Below are 20,768 nucleotides of genomic sequence, written 5' to 3' on the forward strand. Positions count from 1 at the left end.
ATGTCTTATAGTCCAGTCTGATCTTTGCCTGAAGAGCTGACTTCAGGAATGGTTTTAGTTCTGGGTTAACAGAGAGTCCAGGGACCATGTCTTCTGGGGTTCCTCCAGTCTCAGTCAGACCATTAAGTCTGGTCTTTTTACTAGAATTTGAATTCTGCACCCCACTTTTCTCCTGCTCCATTAAGGACTCTCTTTTGTGTTCCCTGTCAAGGTGGCCACTGGTGATATATGGGCACCACTTAGTTCTTCCGGTCTCAGGTTGATGGACTCTCCAGTTTATGTGGCCCTTTTTGTCTCTTGGGCTAATATTTTCTTGTGTCTTTGGTGTTCTTCATCCTCCTTTGCTCTAGGCAGGTTGGTATCAACTGATGCATCTTAGATGGCCACTTGCTAGCTTTTAAGACCCCAGACACCACTCACCAAAGTGAGATGCAGAACATTTTCTTAATAAACTTTGTTATGCCAATTGAGAATGTTATTTATTGGAAATTAATTTATTACAAATGACAACATAGATCTATATTTAATGACAGCCGGAAAGCTACTTTCACCTCTGGGACAGTGGTGGTTCAGTGATGGAATTCTTGCCTTGCTTGCAGGAGACCCAGGTTTGATTCCTGGCCACTGCCCCTCATGCACAGCTGCCACCTGCCTGTCAGCGGAGGTTTCCGTGTTGCTATGCTGCTGAACAGGTTTCAGTGGAGCTCCCAGATTAAGACAGGACAGGCGATCTCCTTCTGAAAATCAGTTAGTGAAAACCCTTGGATCACGATAGTTTGATCCGAAACTGATCATGGGAACGGTGCAGGACTGGGCGACATTTTGTTCCACTGTGTGTGGGGTCCTCGTGAGTCAGGAGCCACCATGAGTGGAGGGCTGATTACACAGGAGCTAACAATAACAACATGAAAGCTAGAAGATGTTCAAGATTTATTAACTGAAAATAATAAAAAAAAAAATCGATTCTATAAATTTATAACATAAAGTTTTTTGATGAAAAGATCTAGAAACCAAAATCAGCAAAATGAGAGGACAGTGGAAGGAATCTTCAGTGCTTTAATTATTTTTCTTTCTGCTTGTCTTTATTTTTTAATCTTCCTACAACTACGTATTACTGCTGTAAATAAACACCTGTACTTCTTTCAAATATGCCAGGTCAGTTTATCTGCTGATTTCCTGGATCCTGGCTCAAGGCTAGAATGAGGAGCCAAGGGAGAACAGAAAGCCTCCAGCAGGGGCTAACTTTAAAATCATGGCACACGGAGTGTATTTTACAAAGGGGCCTCCCTTCTTTGCAGGCACCCTCTGGGGGAGTCTTTGGAACTGGACATTCTCCTTAGGTCATAGTTCATATGAATCCCATACAGGATCCTGTTATCACGCCCTCCCCTCTTGCCCCCAACTTTTCCCAAACCCTTTTCCTAAAATCTTTAGCTCTTCCACAATCTCTCAGATAGAAAAATAACCCAAGATCTGATTTCGTATCCTAAAATTATTGTTTTAATAACTCTTTATCTAGCTATGTGCAGCTTACCTTCTAAACCAAACACGTTTTAGCAAGAGATAAGAATTCTTGATGATGGGGGTCACGTGAGGGTCATCTGATCTGAGTGATAAATACCAGCAGAAGCCAAGGGGTTGCTGGGAAGCCGACTGTTTCACAGGGTCAGATCTAACCGGCAATTATCATGTGCACAATAAAATGACTTTATTTTCACCTATGCAATTGAGTAGATAGGAAACCCTGGTGGCGTAGTGGTTAAGTGCTACGGCTGCTAACCAAGAGGTCGGCAGTTCAAATCCGCCAGGTGCTCCTTGGAAACTCTACGGGGCAGTTCTACTCTGTCCTATAGGTTGCTATGAGTTGGAATCGACTCGACGGCACTGGGTTTGGTTTTTTTGGTTTAATTGAGTAGAAAGAGCCCTGGTGGCGCAACAGTTAAGCAGTCTGCTGCTGACCAAAAGGTTCATGGTTCAAACCCACCCAGTGGCTCCGCAGGAGAAAGACCTGGCGATCTGCTCCTATAAAGGTTACAGCCTAGAAAACCCTATGGGGCATTTCTGCTCTGTCACGCGGGTTCACTGTGAATCAAGCTCCTATAAAGATTACAGCCTAGAAAACCCTATGGGGCAGCTCTGCTCTGTGACGCGGGTTCACTGTGAATCAAAAATTGACTTGAAGGCACCTACCAACAACAGTAATTGAGTGGAAAAAAAAGATAAGACTTAGTGTTGGCAACGATGCAGGGAAATAGAATTCTCGTAGAATTTGCATTCATCGCTGACGGAAGTGTAAATGGCACGTTTCTGCAGACTGTTGGCAGGGTGGGTCCCAAGCTATATGCATACCTTTTGACCCAGGATTTCTACCTGCAGGAATCCATTTTAGGAAATCATTAGAGATGTAAGCGAAGACTTATTTACAAGAGTTTTCATCAGCTTTATAATAGAAAAAAAAATTTTTTTAAACAAAGTTTCCATCAATAGGGATTAGTGACAACATGTGGAGAGACCTCAGCCCTTATGCTCAGGCAGTTCTACACTTAAGTCAGAACTTAGCTGAATAAACTTGGCCAAGTTACTCAACTTTTTTCAGCCTCAGTTTTCTCATCTGTAGATACAAACCAAAACCAAACCCATTGCCATCGAGTCAATTTCGACTCATAGTGACCCTATAGGACAGAGTAGAACTGCCCCATAGAGTTTCCAAGGAGCGCCTGGTGGGTTCAAACTGCTGATCCTTTGGTTAGCAGCCGTAGCACTTACCCACTACGCCACCAGGGTTTCCTATGTGTAGATAGGAACAATAATAATTTTTCTCCTACCCGTCTTCCATGCCACTACCCAGCATTTCTCTGCACCTCTTTGCCACAGAATTCTTCCAATTCCTCTCCTCCCACTCTCTTTTAAGCCCACTCCAATCAGGCTTTTGTCCCCACCACTGCAGTGAAACTGATGTTGTCAAGGTCACCAACATTGACTGAATTCAGTGGGCAATCCTTTGCTCTTTTCATACGTGGCCTTTGAGCATAAGCTTAACCCAGTTGGACCCTCCTTCCTCTTTGACATACTTTCTTCTCTTAGCTTCCAGGACTCTACACTCTCTTGGTTGTCTTCCTACCTCTCTGGTCACTCTTCTGTCTCCTTTGCAGGTTCATCACTTTTTCTTGCCCTCCTAAGGATGGAGAAGGAGTCCTGGTGGCACAGTTGTTAAGTGCTCACCTGCTAACTGGAAGGTCATTGGTTTGAACCTACAAGCCTCTCCACGGGAGAAGAATGTGACAGTCTGCTTCCATAAAGACTTACAGCCTTGGAAACCCTGTTGGGCAGCTCTACTCTGTCCTATAGATTCTCTCTGAGTCAGAATTGGCTCGATAGCAATGAGTTTCATGGTTAAGTGTAGAGCACCCAGGACTTAGTCCTTGGTCTTCTCTTCTCCATATAACGCCCACTCTTGCTGATCTCATTCAGTCTCAAGACTTAAAATAACATCTATAATGCAAATTATTCTAATTTTCATCTCCAGTCCAGGCCTCTCCTCTGAAATATAGACTCATGTCTCCAACTGCCTAGCCAACTTCTTCATTTGGATATCTAACAGAATCAACTTGACAGCAACGAACAGAAACCAACAATGGACATCTCAAACTTAACAACCAAAACCAAACTACTTATTTTCTGTAACTGCCCCATCTACTCTATCCATAGCATTTCCATCTCAATTCCATTCTTCAGCTTATTTAGTACAAAAACCCCTTAGAGTGACCCTTGGCTCCTTTCTTTCTGCCATACGCTACGCCTAATCTCTCAGGAAACCTGTTGGCTCTACCTTCAGGATCCATCTGGCATCAGACCAGTTTTTACCACCTTTCCAACTACCACCCTGGTGTGAGCTTCTATCCCATCTTGCCTGGATCACTGAAATAGCCTCCTACACCCTTGTCTCAAGACAATAACCAGAATGATTCTTTTAAATTTTGAGTTAGATTATGTCACTTTTCTTGTCAAAACCCTGCAGTGGTGTCCACTTGGAGTAAAAAGCCAAAACCCAATTATGGCCTTCAGTGCCCAGCATGGTCTGGTTGCCCATGATTGCTCTGGCCTCATCTTCCATTACTCTCCCATTCACTCACTCCTCTACAGCCACTCTGGCTTTTGCTGTTTCTTGACCACAGAAACACATCCTTGCTTTAGGGCTTTTGGACTAGCTGCCCTTTTGCCTAGAATGACCTTCCTTCTTACTTCTTTCAAGTCTGCTCGAATATCATGGTCACAGGTTGGGTTTCCTGGGAGGCAGTTTCTGAGGTGGAGATTGGCATGCAGGAAGTTTATTAGGGAGTGCTCTTATGGTCAGCTGCCATGGGGAAAAAAAAAAAAAAAAATGGAAAGGAAGGGAAAAATGCAACCTCAACAAAGTTGTCAGCCAACTTCATGAGGAACTCTGAAGCTGGGAGGCCCTTCAGAATTGCCCTAAGTCAACAAGAGGGGGCCAGGCCATTATATTCCTGATTTGACCAGTCATTGGATGAGGGCAACCTAGGAAAGGAATGTCACTTTGCACTAGCCGATGCTCTTTGGGAGAGGCAATTCCTGAAGGGGGCTGACAGCTGAGGGATGTTTGCTGGGACCACTTCCAAGCAATTGGGCAAATAAATCCATCAGTCTTAATGGGGATTCATGTGTGGTACATTACAGCATCCATTACAGTCCACCCCTTGTGCTGCTTGGATTTACTTCTTCATATAAGTCTGGGGAGCAGCTCCTCCAGGGTTCCAGTAGATTTCTTTCCTAGAAGAAACTTAAAGAGGAAGGTTAAGGGGATGCGCTACAACTCTTGACATTGCAGCTGGTCTTGTTGCTACAATTAATATTTATTTTCTCCCCTCCCTTCTATTATCCATTCTAGATTCCCCTCAGCCACAAATAGCACCTCTGCTGGTCTAGGTAGCTTACCTGGTGGGGTGACCACACCTTCATCCCTGAGCGGTCGGTCCCTGGTCATTAAGCCCTCTGCAGGCCATAGCTTCTGCACTCATCTATTAAGTGTCAGAAATGGATTGCCTGCATGCCAAGTATATTTTTGCCTGCCTCCAATGCAGAACAGGAGTCCTACCTTGTCTTGATGATCAGGGTTAATTACCCCTGTAAAGAGGGTGAATCTTCTTGCCTGCTGGTCTCTTGGCATAAATAGCCTGAAGTGCCCAAGTGGTAGCCATAACTTAGTTCGGTGAGATTTTTTCTGTGTCACCTGGTGGAAGCATTTCTCCTTTTGTCACTAGGACCTTTAATCCTCTGGGTAGAACCAGGAAACACAAAGCCCCAAGCAGGTCACTGAGAGTGATGGGAAGTAGAGCCATTACTGCTTCCGCTCCTTTGTTCCCATATTTTAAAAGTTCCTTAATTTAGAGTGTACATTGTGTCCCATCCAAGTTGACATTTCAGCAGGCTGTTCCATATTCTGTCAGACTGGGAGGTATTATATCTGATATTATGGTCAGGACACACTCTTGCACCTCTTTTGCTGTCAAGTGGGGCTCTTGGTCTAACACGCTATGTGGGATCCTGTGCTAGCTGATCAAACATGTTGTGGGCCCTTAAATAGTGCTAGTTGAAGTCCTGCAGTGAGGAAGGGCAAAACCATCCTCAGAATGTTTGTCTGTTTCTGTAAAAGTTAATTGCTACTCCTTGCTAGGTGGTTGGTTGATCTCCTCAAGGGATGATGGCAAAGACCTTACAACTAGGTGGCTCTGACAGGATCCAGCCCATGATGAGCACTTTTAGCTGCCTGGTCACTTGATGTTCCATGGTCAGGTGCTCTGTCTCTACTAGGGCCTTATAGCATACCAGGACCTGGTTCAGTTTTGGTTTCTATTGTTAGCCAGTTGGACATGCAGCAATAGTACCTAGGGCAGCCTTGGTGAAAGGAAACCCATGATGTTGGGCCCAGGCATAGCCTCCATCCCTACCACTATGGTACTTTGCCCATTTGCCTATTATGCCAATGCTGGGGTGGCCAATTACAGAGGCCGGTAGAATTCAAGTGGACAAGCCATTTTTGTCTACTTGCTTGTATAATGTTCTTCTGTGGTGTGTACTATCTGGTAGGCATTAACTTGCTAACCAAAGGTCTTTATAGTGTCTGTCCATCCAAGTGCTTCTACCACAGACCTCTTTGTCCCAATTTACAGCTCTCTCTCCTCTAAATCCCTGGCCAAGCTATTCACCACTATTCATGCGTCCTTATTTATTCTAAACTAAGCCGCTTCTTTTTTCACACAAACTGGATGACCAGGTGCACTGCCTGAAGTTTTGCCCCTTAAGAGTATTTCTGATTACCACTATCTTTAAAGGTCACCCCTGAAGGGCACTGTAGTGTAGCTACCATCCATTTGTAGCTTGACCCCACATTTTGAGCCAACTACCTGTGAACCACTGTCAGGTTTTCTCCTCCTTTGTCAACTGGATGTAAGGGACCTACATGCAGCCACAGTGTGATCCCAGGGAGAAGTGCTAGTGCAACAGTGATGGGTGACATGGGTGTCTGGACAACCAACTTGTGCAGGTCACTGTGCCCTTCACCCTTGCCTGTGGTCGATCCTGGATGTACCATCGTTTCTACCTTATGATGGATTGCTAATATGCCCACTTACCTTACAACTTGGTGGCTCTGACAGAATCCAGTTCGTGATGAGAACTTGGTCACTTGATGTTCCACAGTCAGGTGCTCTGTCTCTACTAGGGCCTAATAGTATGCCAGAACCTGGTTCTAGAAAGATATTTAATTCTCCGCTGCAGATAGCATGGCCTTGCTCCAGAACCCTGGGGATCTGCATTGTGATTCTCTCTCTTGGACTTGTCATAAATTCCACATGACATCTTCTCCCGCCACTGATACCTCTAATGACATAGGGTCTGCCAGATCTATGGCGCAAGCAGCAGAGCTGCTTGCAGTGCAGCGTGGACGTGCTGCAAAAGCCCTTTCCTGCTCTGGGCCCAACTTAAAGTTGACTTTCGTGGCACCTGGTATATGGGTTGAAGCGATATTCCCAGACTTGGACTATGGTGCTTCCAGAAATCAGAGAGGCCTACCAGGTGTTGTGCTACCTTCTTAGTTGTGGGAAGTGCAAGATCCAATAATGTATCCTTTACTTGGAGAGATGTCTTGGCATGTCCCCCGACCATTGGAGCCCTAAAAATTTTATTGACGTGGCAGAGCCCTGAATCTTCAGAGGGTTTTTTTTTTTTCCTCACAGAGGCCTTCAATACACCAGCCATTTCTTGCTCATTTGGTCTGATTAACATGATGTCACCAATATCCAGCCAGTCCCATCTCCGGTGATTGTATTATACCAAGAGCAGGTAACACAGCTTTGGGGCAAATGTCTACATTGTCTGTTCCAAGTGAACAACTGTTTCTGAGCCTCTTTTTGATAGAGATGGAAAAGAACATATTCATTGGCTTAAACCAAACCAAACCCTTTGCCGTTGAGTTGATTCCGATTCATAGCGACTCACAGCAACCCTATAGGACAGAGTAGAACTGCCCCATACAGTTTCGAAGGTGTGCCTGGTGGATTCAAACTGCTCACCTTTTGGTTAGCAGCTGCAGCTCTTAACCACTACTCCACCACGGTTTCCTTCATTGGCTTAGTGGCCACATATTATGTATCTGAGGCTATGTTAATTTGCTGTAGCAAAGATATCACATCTGGCATAGCAGCTGCAGGTGGGGCTACTACTCTCCCTTCCCCCTTCCCTCCCATCTTTTGCAGCCTCTAGTAAACTTGCATTTGCCTATTCCAGATATTTCATATAAGCGGGATCACACGATATTTGTCTTTTTGTGTCTGACTTATTTCACTCAGCATATTGTAGCATGTTCACTCACTGTGTTGTAGCATGGATCAGGACTTCATTTCTCTTAATGGCAGAGTAAGATTCCATTGTGTGTATATACCACATTTTGTTTATCCATCATCTGTTGATGGACATTTCGGTTGTTCCCACCTTTTGGCTATTGTGAACGGTGCTGTAATGAACTTTGATGAATGTCCATCCCTTTATTTTCACTGAGTTCTATTCATTATCTCCTTAACTCTCTGAGGATCAGGGTTCCCTGCCTGCCACTCCAGTCTTGCTGCTTTTATGACAACTTCATCTACCTGGGTTTTGAGGGTTAAGCACTGGTGTGACCCCTGTGGTTTCGGGGTCCCATTGTCCCCAGTGATCTTAGTTCTGTAATGGCCTCTCCTACCCTCTGCCCTGGCCTTTGCACTCTTAGTGATACTGGCGCTCCTCTCAATCTCGCCAGTTCATTTCTTTTTTTTTTCCTACGGTAAACTTATTTTTAAGTAGGAAAAGTTCACATTAAAGTAACAATAGAAAATATAGTACAGTACATACATAAGCCATTAACATAGACCTTTATTATGACTATCAAGACATACGTGTTTAGGTTATACATGTACAGTACAGTACCATTATATACCTGGCAGCGCAATCATTTTGAATATGAGACATGAGATATACGTGTTGCTTGTGGGAAGCTGTTGCATTCGCTATGTCCAGTTACATCTGCTAAATCCTGCTCTGCGATCAGGATTTCTGAACTCTAGTAAAATCTTATGGGATCGCGGACGTCTGTGCAGTTTGACATTGCTCTCATGGACCTTACGCGGAACATGACTATATATAAAAACCAAACCAAATTCATTGTCGTCGAGTCAATTCCGACTCGTAGCTACCCTATAGTGACCCTACAGGACAGAGCAGAACTGTCCCATAGGGTTTCCAAGGCTGTAATCTATGGAAGTAGATCACTATGTCTTCTCCCACAGAGAGGCTGGTAGATTTGAACCGCCAACCTTTTGGTTAGCAGCCAAGTGCTTATTGCCAGTTCACTTCTTATAGATTTGGTGTATCCTCTGGGTCCTCTCATGGAACGTAGCCATCTATGTATAGTTGTAACATGCTCACTTCTCTGAGCGTTTGATTGCCTTCTTCCACCATCCGCGTGACAATTCTGGCATTTCCGCCTCACTTAGTGTGGGCCACCGTTTTGTCCATGCTTCTAGGAACCATCCTAGCAGTGTATTCACACTGTCTTTGGGGATTTTGCCAGAGTGCTAAACCCCGTATCCTCAGAGGGTGCTCCTTTCCCTCCTTCAGTTTTATGTTTTGCCTCCCTTGATCCCACGCCTTGGGAATGTAGTCCTAGCAGTACTTTCCCAGCAGCTTCTGGTATGTATTGGTAGATTCCATAGCTTGCTTCTTTGGTGTAGAGGCCCTTTCCTCCCTCAGCTTGTCTTTGGTCAGGTTATGTGGTGGCTTTATCCTAGTTATTGGCCTAGCTGGACAATGAATAAGGAAGACAGAAAAAGAATTGATACCTTTGAATTATGGTGTTGTCGAAGAATATTGAATATACCGCGGACTATCAGAAGAACAAACAAGTCCGTCTTGGAAGAAATACAGCCTGAGTGCTCCTTGGAAGCGAGGATGGTGAGACTTCATCTCACATACTTTGGACATGTTATCAGGAAGGGCCAGTCCCTGGAGAAGGACATCATGCTTGGTAAAGCGGAGGGTTGGTGAAAAAGAGGAAGAACCTCAATGAGATGGATTGATGCAGTGGCTGGAAAAATGGGCTCAGGCATAACGAGGACTGTGAGGATGGTGTAGGACCGGACGGTGTTTTGTTCTGTTGCATATAGGGTTGCCATGAGTTAGAACTGACTTGAAGACACCTAATAACAACAACAATGGCCTAGTGGCCAGAGGGCAGATGGTGGCAGATTCTACAGGAGGTGCATGTGTGTGTTGTCCTCCAGGGGAGAGTCCTCTGCATCATCTTCAAGCAAGAAGGGGAGGGGATGTTAGCCCTTAATAGGGAGAGGTGGGCCATTTCCGCAAGCTCGGAGGGTTCAGGGTAATCTAGGGCTGCATCAACTCAGATATTCCCATCCCAGGTGTCAGGGTCACATTCTTTCCCAACCAGGACCTAAGCTTGGCATAGTAAACCAGTCTAGGTTGTAAATTTAACCTCTTTGGAGCTTTGCTCTCTCATGATTAAGTTCTATGTCTTCAGCTTTCGCTGTCTTCCAGGTGCAGGAGATGACAGCCTCTTTATGTGCTCCCAAGGAGGTCCTCTGGCTTTCACACTAAGGTTTAAATGGCTGATTAATCTTTCTCAACATTTCATTATTTTTTTTCCCACATGTTAATTATCCTTAGCAAAAGCCACCCAATTCCATTATCCTTATAGCTATTATTTTCCCCAAATTTTGCCAACATCTATATATCACATTCTCTAATGGATTTCCCATCTCCCAGAATACTATTCCAGCTCACCATCAGTCAAAGTGTGAACAATTTCCATGGCACCTTACGCTAGGGACTATCTGTATTCCACCTACTGCCAGGGATGGAGGTCTTCCTTAACAACCAGATGGTGGGTGACCTAATTCTGAAGTCCCATTTTAGAATTAGCTTTCTAGGACCATTGCTGGTACAAACAATCATAGACTGATTCCCAAGTAAATAGGCATTGAGAAGGATATTAGCACAGAAGTTTGTAAGGAGGTGCTGTTGATAGCTACACCCATAGAAGGGAAGTGAAGGAGGCAGGATTGGGTAGACTAGAGGGAGAAGTTGGTTGGACCACAATGCAGTCTGAATGGAGTCTCACTCAACTTCACTGGGAGCTCTGAAGCTGGGGTGACCCTTCAGAGTAGTCTCAAGTTGGGGCGAGGGGTGAGGCCTTTGCATTCTCACATTGCCCAAACACTGGATGTGGGCTGTCCCAGAAGTCGGCATGATCTTGGATGAAATGACTTTCTTCATCCAAGGCAATTTCCTAAGAGGGCTGACAACTGAAGGCTGTCTGCCAGTAGCATTCCTAGGAACTGGGGGAATAGTTTTCAGTCCTGAAGGATATCTGGACAGCATCACAGCATCCATTATAATTGCAATAAATAGAAAAATAGAACTACTCAGTGAGGTAACTCTCTCCTACCCTCTGTCCTTGCACTTCTAGTCCTTATTCCTCTGAACTATTTTTCCATAATACTTACCATCTTCTAACATAAAAAAAAATAGTATATAATTAACATATTCAATACATCTATTGTTTATTATCAATTTCCCCTGCTAGAATGTAAAATCTCAGAGGACAGGGATTTTTATTCTTTGATTTACTAACACATCCTAAGCAGCTAGATATGGGCCTGGCACATGATAGAGACTGGCAAAATATTTGTTGAATAAATGAACAAATAAATACCTAACTCCTTGGGTTATTGTGAAGATTAAATTGAGACAATGTATAGTTTTTAAACAGGCCAGACCACGATAACCACCATGTTAACTGTTATTATTACAGAGCTTAGCCTCTCAGACCAATGCATTAACAGTGATTGTCTATGGGTAGTTGGATTATGGGAAATTTTTATTTTGTCCTTTGGAGTTTTTCTATTTTCAAAACTTTCTATGGTGAGCACATTTAACTTTGCAGTTAGGAAAAGAAAAATGATAAATTATTACATTTAAAAATTTTTGGTTGGTATTTTCTGGATAGTCGAAGGAATGACAATGCCTGGTGGATTTGTTATCTCTCTGTCTCAGAAAGAGCAACTGATTTGACGCAAGCTTCAAGTGGCCTTTTCCTCAGCTCTAAATTACTCAGTGCCCAGAACTATGCCTGGTATACAGCAAGGACTGAATTAAGGACAAAGAAGGAGACTGGCATCATGTGAGTTAGGAGGCATCTGTTCTATTACTGAAAGCAGTGCTGTCAGTCTGAAGGCGATTAAAAATGCACTGTTCTGGTCTTAATTTTCCTATCTGTCAAACAGATAATAAATAGCTGTTCCTCACTTGTGACCTGTTAATGACCTCACGCAGCTACTTCAGGAGGAAATGACTTCAACGTAATCCCTATCACGATTCCAGATGACTTTGTTGCAGAAATTGACACACTGACCCTAAAATTCATATGGAAATACAAGAGACCCAGAATAGCCAAACCGACCTTAAAAAAGAAGAACAAAGGCAGAAGACTCACACTACCCAATTTCAGAATTTACTACAAAGCTACAGTAATCAAGACAGTGTGGTATTGACATAAGGATAAACATCTAGGTCAATGCAATTGAATCAGGGATACAGAACTAAAACCCTTAAAAAATATATATATATACGTGGTAAATTCATTTTTGGCAAGAGTGTCAAGACAATTCAATGGAGGGCGGACAGCCTTTTCAACAAATGGTGCTGGAAAACTTGATATCCACATGCAAAATAATGAAGTTGGAGCCCCAATATCAAACTACATGAAAACCTAATTCAATAGACCTCAATGTAAGAGCTGAACTATAGAGCTCTTAGAAAAACACACAGGAGTAAATCTTCATGACTTTGGATTAGACAATGGTTTCTTAGATATAACATCAAAAGCACAAGCAACAAAAGAAAAAATAGATAAATTGGACTTCATCAAAATTAAAAACTTTTGTACTTCACAGGACACCATCAAGAAAGTGAAAAGACGGTCCACAGAATAGGAGAAAATATTTGCAAGTCGTATATAGGATACTCATAGTGACCTTATAGGACAGAGTAGAGTTGCCCCATCGGGTTTCCAAGGCTATAAATCTTTACGGAAGCAGACTGCCACATCTTTCTCTTGCAGAGTGGCTGGTGGGTTTGAACTGCTGGACTTTCGGTTAGCGGCTGAGTGCTTAATATCTTCTCCACCAGACTCCTTATACATATGACAAGTGGCTTATATCTAGAATATATAAAAACTCTCACAACTCAACAAAAAGACAATCCAATTGAAAAATGGGCATAGAATTTGAATAGACATTTCTCTAAAGAAGATATTCAAATGATCAATAAGTACATGAAAAGATGCTTAGCATCATTGATCATTAGGAAAATACAAATCAAAATCACAATGAGATACCACTTCTCACCCACTCTTGTTAGGTGCTGTCAAGTCGGTTCCGACTCATATCAACCCTATGTACAACAGAACGAAACACTGCCTGATCCTGTGCCATCCTCACAATTGTTGCTATGCTGGAGCCCATCGTTGCAGTCACTGTGTCAATCCATCTCATTGAGGGTCTTTTTCTTTTTCACTGACCATCTACTTACCAAACGTGATGTCCTTCTACATGGACAGATGAAGTCTCACCATCCTCCTGTCTAAGGAGCATTCTGGCTGTATTTCTTCCAAGACAGTTCGTTCTTCTGGCAGTCTGTGATACCGTCAATATTCTTTGCCAACACCATAATTCAAAGGCACCAATTCTTAGGTCTTCCTTATTCATTGTCCAGCTTTTGTATGCATATGAGGCGATTGAAAATACCATAGCTTGAGTCTGGCACACCTTAGTCCTCAAAGTGACATCTTTGCTTTTTAACACTTTAGAGAGGTCTTTTGCAGCAGATTTGCCCAATGCAATGCATTGATTTCTCAACTACTGCACCCATGGGTGTTGGTTGTGAATCCAAATAAAATGAAATCCTTGACACCTTCAATCTTTTCTCCATTTATCATGATGTTGCTTATTGGTCCAGTTGTGAGGATTTTTGTTTTCTATATGTTGACGTACAATCCATCCTGAAGGCTGTAGTCTTTGATCTTCATCAGTAAGTCATTTTTACTTTCAGCAAGCCAGGTTGTATCATCTGTATATCGCAGGTTGTTAATGAGTCTTCCTCTAATCATGATGCCCCATTCTTCTTCATATAGTCGAGGTTCTCAGATTATTTGCTCAGCATATAGACTAAATAAGTATGGTGAAAGGATACAACCCTGACGCACACCTTTCCTGACTGTATACCACGCAGTATCCCTTGCTCTTTTTGAAGGACTGCCTCTTGGTTTATGTACCGTCTCTGCATGAGCACAATTAACTGCTCTGGAATTCTCATTCTCGGCAATGTTATCCATAATTTGTTATGTTCCACACAGTCGAATGCCTTTGCACAGTCAATAAACACAAACATCCTTCTGGTATTCTCTGCTTTCAACCAAGATCCATCTGACATCAGCAATGATATCCCTGGTTCCATGTCCTAATCTGAATATGGCTTGAATTTCTGGCAGTTCTCTGCCGATATATTGCTGCAGCCGCTTTTGAATGATCTTCAGCAAAATTTTACTTGGGTGTGATACTAATGATCTTGTACAATAAGTTCCACATTCTGTTGCATCACTCCCAGTGGCTCGGCCAGGTAGCCGTCTTCCAAATTTCTTGGCATACAGGAGGGAGTGCTTCCAGCGCTGTATCTGTTTGTGGAAACATCTCACTCTCTAAGATGGTCATAATGAAAATGAACAATAACAAGTTTTGACAAGGACGTGAAGCAATTAGAACCCTCGTCCACTGCTGATAGGAAAGTAAAATGGTGCAGCCTCTTTGGAAAACATTCCTACAGTTCCTCAAACAGTTTAACAGAGTTTATACAACCCAGCAGTTTCACTCCTTGGGATATACCCAAGAGAATTGAAAACATAGATTTACACAAAAATTTGTGCACCAATGTTTGTCGCAGCATTATTTGTAATAGCCAAAAGGTGGAAACAACTCAAATGTCCATTAGCTGATGAATGGATAAATAAAATCAATATACCCATACAATGGGTATTAGTTGGCAACAAAAAGAAATGAAACCTGATACATGCTACAACATGGATGAACCTTGAAAACATACAAAATGATAGTAGTCAGATACAAAAGGGCACATACTGTGTGATTTCATTTATATGAAATGTCCAGAGTAGGCAAATCTGTAGAGACAGAAAGTAGATTGGTGGTTGCCAGGGCCTGTGGGGCCAGGGGAATGCTAATGGGTAGGGGGCTTCTTTTTGGAGTGATGAAAATGTTCTAAAATTAGATAGTGGTGATGGTTGCACAGTGGCGCTGGTGGCCAGTGGTTAAGAGCTTGGCTGATGTCCAACGGTCAGCAGTTTGAATCCACCTTGGAAACCCTATGGGGCAGTTCTTCTCTGTCCTGTAGGGTTGCTGTGAGTAGGAACCAACTCAACTGACAATAGGTTTGGTTTGATGGTGGCACAACTCTGTGAATATACCAGAAACCACTGCATTGTACACTTTAAAAGGGTGCATTTTACTGTATGAGAGTTATATCTAAATAAAGCTGTTATAAAAATCAAGGAAATGACACAAGGCACTGTTTCTAGAATTAGAAAACTGGAGGGTGAACCAGAGTAAACCTTTTGGGCAAAGTCCCTGCAGGGTGACAGGGCAGGGTCTGAGCCTCCTCCTTCATGCTCCCTGGCTCTCCATGTTACACAGCTGGCTCTGTGCCCTTTATTGGGTTGCTAAGTGGCTTTCAGAGCCTGAGTAAGCCAGTAGCCCCGTGAGCTGCCAGCTATGCTGAGTGAGTGTTCCAAAACGGCCCCAGCTCTGTTCAAACAGCGCTTACAGGAGGCTTTTGTTTCCTGCCACTGGAATGTCTCTTCCGCCTACCCATACCTTGTCCCCTCCTCCTCCACAGGGCCTTCATGACTCCTGCAGGCCTCATTATGCCCCCGCAGAATCCAAAGGTCATCCACTTCACCAAGTCTGGCTGATTAGAAGCACCACCGAGGGTGCAGGGTGCTTTAAAAGAAAATGACAGGTTCCTGGGGTTCGGCCCACTGAAATTCTGAGTCGGTAGGTCTGGGTTGGGCCTGGAACTCTCGAAGTGGTTAAAAAAACTCCCCCAGGTGATTCTGATGACCAACCAGGTTTGGGAACCTTTGATCCAGTTCACCCTCCTACCAGGCTTGAGTCTGCGTCAGCGTCCCTGCCAAGCGGTTGACTCAGCTTTTCCAAGAAACCTTCCGTGACTCCCCCAGCCTAGCCGAGTGAGGTGCTCCACCCAACTCCTCCAAATACAATGTGCTCATCATCACCCTCATTTTAGGGCGACTCATGAGTTGTCATCACCTGTTTAATTGTTTCACTCCCACCCCCACTAGACTAAAAGCTCTTTGAAGAAGGGGACTGTGTTCTGTTTGTTTTACCCCGAATGCCTGACTCATAAAAGGGACTCAATACATTTGTTGGGTGAGTGAACGAATGCCACCAGAAATCTGTTAGTACAATGCAGTCACTATCTAATAAGGTGTAATAATTGATCTTGTACAGCATTTAGTACAAAGAACTTGGAGGTGAAAATATATACTTTGATATCATATAAGGCAAATTAGAGTCTGGTGGGTATGTCAGCTCTGCAGATCTGACTGGAAGCTAACACCCTTTTGGAAAAGTCCCGTGAGCATCATTTAGAGAGGGTTTGATGGATTTCTAAACACTAAGAACAAAATTTAAACCAGTCTGTTTTCTGTTAAGCTCTAGAGAAAAGTAAAGTAGGAGCTTATTGTTCCTCAAGGAGCCCCTGGGTGGTGCAAATGGTTAGTGCACTTGGCTGCTAACCGAAAGGTTAGAGGTTGGAATCCATCCAAAGGTAGTTGGGAAGAAAGGCCTGGCAATCTGCTTCCAGAAAAACAGCTGCTGAAAACTCCATGGAGCATAGTTCTTCTCTTACACACATGGGATCACCATGAGTTGGAATCCAGTTGATGGCAACTGGTTTTTTATTATTCCTCAACCAACCCTGAGAGGACTTAGATTTGCCCATTCATCCAACCACATTTTGAGGGGCCAGAATCTTAAATAACTTTAGAGGCCGTCTTTAAAGATCTTGTTTCTCTACCACCCACAAACTTCCAGTGTCAGAAGCCTAGGACATGTTCATTTTGTGACACTACATCTGGCCCTGCACATCTATGTTATGATGCCAGGTGGATCTTCACAGTGGATGGGAGGCATATTGTTGGAAGTCATTCCTATACTCGGATAGCTGGTGATAACTATATGCGTAAGTGAGAGTGCACTGCATAAATGTATACCCTGTATCCCAACTAAATGTATTCCCAATGCTACTTCCTCTTAGTTGGATACCCAAAATGTCTGTGGCCACTCCAGTGTCACTTGACAAGAGGGCAAGATGATGGAGGTAAAGTTGGGGTAGAAACAGAGGTCTTAACTAGTTCAAATATCTTCTTTTTGAAATTTTTTCATGAAAACATATAACCATGACAGCACATAGTAGGGCACCCCCCCACCCCCCCACCCCAGCAGAGTCTTGGAAGGAGCTAATGCAGGCGAGGGCCTGAAGTTTAAACTCCATTAGCTTCACAAGCGTGGCAAATGTGCCTCTGCATCCAACATTTATAGAGCATCTACCACATACCAGGCACTGATTCAGGCACCAGGCATACAGCAGTAAACAAGATAAGCAAAGCCTCTGACCTCCTGGGACTTACATTCTCAGTCTGGTTAAAATAGGCGTGTTCTCCTACTTTGGAGGGAAAGGACAAAGTCTGTATTGTCTGCTACTGCCTGATTCTCCATAAATATTTGTGGAATTAATGAGTAAATGAATGAAGGAATGAATGAAACATTTCAGAACTAAAAACTTCATGCCACTGAGATTTGGTATGTCAAAAAAATCCAATTCAAATTACAAAGCTGTTGTAAAAGCTAACGAAAAATAAGAACGGTAATGACACGGGGTGTTGCGCCACAGTTTTCAAGGACCCAGCAGTACTATTGTTCTGACATGTAGTAACATTGGCAGAACCAGAGGTTCTTCTTCCTTTCTGGAGCTAAATTGGCAAAGGTAGAAACAGGGAGAGACAAGTGAAAAACCAGTCCCCAGTCCTGCATCGCCACCTCCTCCTCTGTATCTGCTTCCTGGTTTCCAGGAGCTGCTAGAGATGTGGCCCTGTCAGGTTCTCATCTGCCATTCACCACAGAGGGCAAATTTTCTTTCCTGCTGACCCCTCAACTGCTCCTTCCCACACCTCCTATTTCTCAGAGATGTAGAAGTCATCAGATGGCAATTCCCACAGTTTCCTGTCTTCAAACCTGCAAAGTTACCTGCGTCTGAATCCACCCTCTCCGCCCTCGTTTCTGTTAAGATGGAAAAAGTCCCAGCTCCATCACATGCTAGCTGTGTCACATTGAGCAATTGTGGCAGTTGTGTAGGCCTCAGTTAAAAATTGGCCCCCACTTGCTTTATTCCAGGAATGCAGGGATGGTTCAACATTAGAAAATCAATCAACATAACACACCAGATCAATAGATCAAAGGAAAAGAACCACATGATCATCTCTATAGATGCAGAAAAAGCATCTGATAAAATCCAATGCCCTTTCTTGATGAAAACCCTAAAGAAAACTGGAATAGAAGGGAAATTCCTCAGTATGACTCAGGGCATATATGAAAAGCCAATAGCCAATATTTTACTTAGTGGAGAAACACCGAGTTTTTGCTTTGGAATCAGGAAAAATACAAGGGTGCCACTCTCACCATTTCTATTCAGTATTGTATTAGAAGTCCTAGCCAGAGCAATAAGACAAGAAAAAGAAATAAAAAGTATCCAGATTGGAAAAGAAAATGTAAAATTATTTCTATTTGCAGATGATATGATCCTGTGTCTAGAAAATCCCAAAGGATCCACAAGAAAACGTCTAGAGCTAATAGGGGAATTTAGCAAAGTTGCAGGGTACAAGGTGAACAAACAAAAATCAATTAAGTTTTCAAAAAACAGCAATGAAAAATCTGAAAGGGAAATTAGGGAATCAAGTCCATTTACAATAGCACCTAAGAATAAAATACCTAGGAATAAGTCTAACTGGGGATATGAAAGACTTAATACAACGAAAATTATAAAAACACTGCTGAAAGAGATTAAAGAAGACTTTAATAAATGGAAAGATGTTCCATGTTCATGGATTGGAAGACTTAATATTGTTAAGATGTCAATATTACCCAAAGTAATTTATAGATTCAACGCAATCTCAGTCAAAACTCCAACAGCCTTCTTTACAGAAACAGAAAAACCAATCATCAACTTTATATGGAATGAAACCGAAAACCAAATCCTTTGCCATCGAGTCAATTCCGACTCATAGCGACTGTATAGGGCAGAGTAAAACTGCCCCATAGAGTTTCCAAGGAGCTCCTGGTGGATAGCAGCCATAGCTGTTAACCGCTACTTCACCAGGATTTCCATGGAATGAAAAGAGGCTTCGAATAGCTAAAGTAGAGTTAAAAGAGAAGAACAAAGTAGGAAATGAAGTGTTGATAAATGCTACAATACGAATGGAGTTTGAAAACATTATGCTGAGTGAAATAAGCCAATCAAAAAAGGACAAATATTGTATGACCTCATTTACATAAAAAGGCAAATGTATAGAGACCAAAGTCTATTAGTGGTTACTAGAGGTGGGAGGGAGGGGGAAAAGGGAGGTTAACAGCGATGGAAAAGTAGCATTGATTAAGGGTAGGGTTGCGCAGCCAATTATTATAATTGCTGTTAATAAGCTGCACACCCGTAAAAGGTTGGATCGGCAAAAGTTGTGTGATAGATGTATTTACAACAACGACAAAAAAAAAAAAAATCATGCTGAGGCTCCTTAGGTACAACTGAACACCACATCGGATTTGGTTCTTGGTTTGGAGGTTTAGGGTCATGATTTCATGGGATCTCCCAGTTAATTGGCCTAATAATGTGTTTAGTGCTTTTTTTCTCATCCCCTAGTTTGTTGCATAGTGCCTCGGGCCTTAAAATCTTGCAAGCTGCCAGCCAAGGCGCTAACAATTGGTCTCTATTCACCTGGAGCAACAGAGGAAGAAGAAGAGTCAGGAAGAGGAGGAGGATATGGAATGTGTGGCTAATTGCCTCCATGAACAACTGTCTCCTTTGCCACGAGACCAGAAGAACTGGATAAACTGAACATTTTGATTAAAGATTCTATAGGAGACTCCTGATCAAAAGGGAGTCTCCTTTTGACTGAAAAGTGAAAAAACAGAATTTCAAATTCTCATGAACTCCAGACTTTCGGGAGCCATGGAGGGTGGATGAATCCCTGAAACCACTGCCTTGGGATTATCTTTAAATCTTAAACAAAAAAAATCCCCTGAGGTCTTCTTAAGGCCAGGCGATAGTTTAGCTTAACTAGTAAAAAAGGACAACCTTGAACATTATGCTCTTCTAAGATTTACCCATATGGGATCAAATTAACAACAGCAACTCGAAAGATTAGATAGGAACCTTAGGGGCAGTGGGTTTATGTTAATGTGGGACAAACAACTCAGAAAAGGAGGGTGAGGATGGTTGCACAACTGGAAGAATGTAGTCAATACCACTAAACTGTACGTGTAGAAACTGCTGAATTGCTGTATGTTTTGCTGTGTATATTCTCAACAACAACAACAAAACAAGTAAAATTTAGGAAAAAAAAATTGACCAACACTTAAAAGTGGGCATAGGAATAGCGCCTATTGTATTGTGTTGCTGCATACATTAAATGAAATAACGAATATAAAAGGCTCAGCACAGTGCCTGGCACAGGAAACTTTCTGTGATTGTTAGTATTACTATTATTATTTCTGTCCAAGGCTAATGCCTTCCTTGATGTTCTAAATTCTGTTCTGTCTCACCTCCTCAGGAAATGCTGCTCCTAACAGTTATTTATTCCTTCCTGTGTCTTTAACCTTTATTCATAGATTCCTACCTATGACCACTTAAATTCATTTGCTACCATTAAAAAAAATGACAAGACAAAAAACTTTCTTTGACCCTACCTGCCCCTCCATCATTCTTCCTTCCTCTTCCACTTTAATTCTCCTTAAAGAGTGGTGCACCCTCATTGTCTCTCCCTTCTTTCTTTTCTGTTC

Source organism: Loxodonta africana, chromosome 25, assembly GCF_030014295.1.
Source record: "Loxodonta africana isolate mLoxAfr1 chromosome 25, mLoxAfr1.hap2, whole genome shotgun sequence".
Lineage (NCBI taxonomy): Eukaryota > Metazoa > Chordata > Mammalia > Proboscidea > Elephantidae > Loxodonta > Loxodonta africana.